Genomic DNA, 4472 nt, shown 5'->3' with positions numbered 1-4472 from the left:
AGTGGTGCTGGCTCCTACCCTGGGGGTCTTTAAGAGGAGGCTTAATGCCTACCTAGCTGCGATCATTTGAATCCCAGTTTTTTCTCCTGTTCAGGCAGGGGGTCGGACTTGAAGATCTACAAGGTCCCTTCCAACCCTACTTCTATGATTCTATGAAATGTTCCAGGAAGTTTAAACCAGTCTTAAGTGACATGCACATATAGACTCTTTCCGTTCAAAATTTATTTAGAATGTTCTGAGCATTACATCTGCCCACACCCTAAAATTTTCTTTGTAATTATTAATTATTTTACCAAACTTCAACCATGTGGGCTGGAAATGTCCATGCTGGGTATGTGCCCTTAGTTGTTCTTATTTTTGAAATTTCAATAAAAATAGTTCCCAGAATGAAGAAAGAGGGAAATAAATTTTTAGTAACCTTTTCTTTGAAGAGCTCTGGGATTCTGTCCCCAATTCTTTGGAACAGAGATGTGAACTTTGGTGGCTCTTGTGTTGGCTTTTGTGCCTTTTTCTACTCCTGTGAAAATGGATCCAAAAAGGAGAAGCCCAAGAATGTGGTGGGAGATTGGGTCCCTAAAAACAAGCCCGGAGGCAGAGATTAGAACTTGCCAGGCAAGGAAGCTAGAAGCTTGATGAGTAGAAATTGAGGCTACCTAAGGGAGAAGAATGCAACTGAGCCAAAGGGAAAGGGTTGGAGAGCCACAGTGGGACAGGAGCAGTTGTAGGGTCAAGCTGTGGTTGCAGAAAAAGCAGAGGTGTGTGCATCCCAGAAAGTGTATTAACTTCGAGATTCCAGGCAGCGGGGATCTGAGTCTCTGCATTCTTCTGCCAGCAGCAAATATCTGAAATCCACTGGCAAAGTCCGTTCTCGAGTTGGCACCCCGAGAAGACAGCAGACATTTACCACTACCAGTTGCTCTGCCACTTGATGCAATTTCTGTTTCGGGAGGGGTAATGGGGGGAAGGGACTCAGTTTGTTTTATTTCCTAGGTTTTAATAGGAAACAATGCTGCATTCATGATCACCAGCTAATCAATTTAATAGGAAACAAACACTGTACCACATTTACCCAGATCCAAGACAAAGTTCCCCCTCCATCCCAGTCAGCATGGATAAAAAAGGCTCACCTTGGATTCAAGTGCTGGCAGATGGCTGCTTAGCTCTGGCTTCAGCCCTGGGCTTGGGGCTGAAGCTACAGTTTAGATGCTGCCTGCCCTGAGCCAGGATGTCTTGTTGGGGGGGGGGTGTATGTGGTTGGGGAAGGACAACAGAGACCACATGGTGGGGGTGGGGAGATGGGGAAGACCTACATGTGGGGTTCAGGGGACACTGTGTAGCTTTCCTTCCACCCAACTGCCCCCTTCCCCCTTTCCTTCTGCTTCGGCTCCAGTCCTTCCAGCCCCAACGCAGTTTGGCTACAAGTTGCTGTCACTTCACCCTGGCCAGGGTGGGCTGAGGCTGAGCCATGGCCACTACTGCTGCTGACTGCCCCAAAGCTGGAACAGAAGTTAAGCAGTGGTGTGGGAGGGCAGGCACAATAGGTGGCGGGGTGAGGAGCAGGCACAGGGGGGTAAGTGCTGAGGGGACTAGGAGTGGGGGGCAAGCACAGGCAGGGGTGCAAGGTGGGGTAGGGGGCAGGTACCAAGCGGCACAGGTTGGGGGTGAGGGGCAGGGGGCTAGGCAGGGAGGGGAAGGGACAGGGGAGCAAGGGACAGGGTCCCTTGCCCCCTGCCACTGCTTTCCCCATCATAGCAGTGGGGATGGGGCACAGGGCAAATTTAAAATGATTTTCTACTAATTAGATTCTATACCTGGAAACTACTGAAACATTTATAATTTTCCAGGTATAGAATCTAATTCGTAGGAAGTCATCTTAATTTCAACATCTTCTTGGATTAAGTAAATACTGTATAATATATTAATTTTATTGAGGTTTTCATCTCAGACTCTCAAACATTAGAAAATTCCAGAATTAAAGCTGCTTTGGTAACTTTAACTGGCTTCTGTGTATACGGTGCTCTTTTGTGTTAAATAATAACATACAATTTTTTCCACAGAGTCCCTGGGTCATGCAGTGTACATCATGTTCTTTTAACTCTCTCTGTGTGGGTGCCTATTATTAACTTTTAGAACTCTGACATTTTCAAACCTGTAGCCCTGATTAATGAAGAGCGGGGGATAAATGTAATGAATGAATGTTGAAAAGACCTATCAAATATGTGCTTGTGCACATAAGTATATATGCATATATATATAATATAATTCTCATAGCTCATATAACATATAATTCTTATAGCTTAAATTTAAAACAAGCTACAGTAACTAGTGTAATTATTTTCAGAAGTTTTCTTCTTTCCAAGACACTAGAAAATCCACTGTCCACCACACTGAATAATGGCCTGCAAATGATTAGGCCTAGATGTTGGCAAAATAATATCTAAACTCTCAAGAAGACTCTGTTGTTTATAAATCAACACCAGCTGTTCCTGTTTATATTAAACTTTGTAAGAATAAAAAAGAATATTATTTGACAGCCCATATGCCAAGATTCAGCCCGCTACAAAAACAAACCAGACAACATATTAAATCACAAAACACAAGGTTTATCCCAGAAATTCTAATAGACTCAACCAAACTTGTGATAATGGTCATAATTGTGCTGAATCAAAAAACCATCCCCCTACTTACTCAGTAGGTAGCTTGGAAGACAGATTTCTGAAGTCACACAGATAGATTGTCTTTCTGCTGTCTCTCTGAAAATGAAAAAGGGAGGACCCTGACATATACTACTCTGATCGAACAATAAGCCACACCAGTGTTTATCCTTAAAAAGCTATTGCCTGTTTAAAGGCCACATTTTGTTTTCTGTTACACTGAAGTAAAATTTGGAGAGATTCTTTAGAAGTCAATAGGTTTTACTTCAGCATAATTGGGAACAGAAATTAGTCCTAACAATTACTTCTATGGGTCTGGTTTTGTTGAATTATTGTTCCTTGCATTATTAAGCTATTAGGTTAAGGCTTTGGTATTCAAATGATAGAATCATAGAAAATTAGGGTTGGAAGAGACTTCAGGAGATTGTCTAGTCCAATCCCCTGCTCAAACAATCCTAACTAGATCATTCCAGCCAAAGCTTTGTCCAGCTGGGTTTTGAAAACCCCCAAGGATGAAGTTTCTACTGTCTCTCTGGGTAACATGTTCTAGTGGTTTACTACTCTCCTAGTGAGAAAATTCTTCCTAATATCTAACCTAAACTTCCCTTGCTGCATCTTGAGACTGTTGCTCCTTGTTCTGTCATCTGCCACCATTGAAAACAGTTTAGCTGTATTGGTGGTGGACCAATGGGGTGGGAGGGGGCCATGGCCCGTGGGTGCTGGCCTGAGGGGGTGGGGAGGGAGGTGCTGGCCGGGCCCTTCACAATTCTTATTGCGCAACGTGACTAAGTATTGCTACAAGAAGGATGGGGCAGGGGGAGAGGTGCAAATGAAAGCGTTGGCCCCCAGGTGCTGGAGACCTACGGTACGTCACTGAGCTCCATCCTCATTCAAACCCCACTTCAAGTAGTTAAAGGCTGCTATTAAATCCTGTCTGTCTCCTCTTCTCCAGACTAAATAAGCCCAGTTTCCTTAGTCCTTCCTCATAAGTCATGCCTGCAGAGCACGTTGTTTCTGCAGAGCTGCTGCCTGGCCAGTCAGCCCTCAGTCTGCATGGGCGCATGGGATTGTTCTGTCTTAGTGTAGGACTTTGAACTTGTCCTTGTTGAACCTCATTAGGTTCCTTTTGGCCCAATCCTCCAATCTGTCTAGGTCATTCTGAACCTAGCCCTACCCTCCAGTGTATCTACTACTCCCCCCAGCTTGGTGTCATCTGCAAACTTGCTGAGGGTGCACTCTATGCCATCTCCCAGGTCATTGAAGAAGCCTTTGAACAAAACCAGCCCCCTGACCAACCCCTGGAGCACTCTACTTGATATTGGCTGCCAACTAGATATTGAGCCATTGATTACTACTCTCTGAGCCCGATGCTTCAACCAGTTTTCTGTCCACTTTACAGTCCATTCATCCAGCCCGTACTTCCTTAGCTTGCCTGGGAGAATGCTGTGGGAGAAGTATCAAAAGCCTTGCTAAAATCAAGGTACACCACATCCACCAGTCTCCCTGCATCCACACAGCTAGTCACCTTGTCATAGAAGGCAATTGGGTTGGTCAGTCATGACTTACCTCTGGTGAATCCATGCTGACTGTTCCTAATCACTTTTTCTTCTCCAAGTGCTTAGAAAGGGATTCCTTGAGGATCCATGATTTTTCCACGGATTGAGGTGAGGCTGACTGGTCTGTAGTTCCCTGGATCCTCCTCCTTCCCTTTCTTAAATATGGGCATTATGTTTTCCCTTTTCCAGGACCTCTCCTGATCACCATGAATTTTCAAAGATGATGGCCAGTGGTTCTGTAATCACATCAGCCAACTCCCTC

At 44.7% G+C, this 4472-nt stretch overlaps 1 protein-coding gene and 1 long non-coding RNA gene across 12 annotated transcripts in view; both read left to right on the top strand.

Moving 5' to 3' along the window:
- The window catches only part of LDB2 (LIM domain binding 2), a 441581-nt gene that overhangs the window by 120979 nt on the left and 316130 nt on the right, over positions 1 to 4472 (top strand). The window lies entirely within an intron of this gene.
- LOC109303825 overlaps positions 508 to 4472 on the top strand; it is an 11610-nt gene continuing 7645 nt past the window's right edge. The window contains exons 1-2 of the long non-coding RNA XR_002099236.1: positions 508 to 519; positions 1517 to 1518. This is a non-coding gene — a long non-coding RNA (uncharacterized LOC109303825). The remainder of the gene's footprint in view (positions 520 to 1516; positions 1519 to 4472) is intronic.

Source organism: Gavialis gangeticus, unplaced genomic scaffold, assembly GCF_001723915.1.
Source record: "Gavialis gangeticus isolate Ggan-Ray unplaced genomic scaffold, GavGan_comp1, whole genome shotgun sequence".
Taxonomy (NCBI): domain Eukaryota; kingdom Metazoa; phylum Chordata; order Crocodylia; family Gavialidae; genus Gavialis; species Gavialis gangeticus.
Note: the sequence above shows the minus strand (reverse complement) of the source record. Positions and strands in the feature narration are given on the sequence as shown.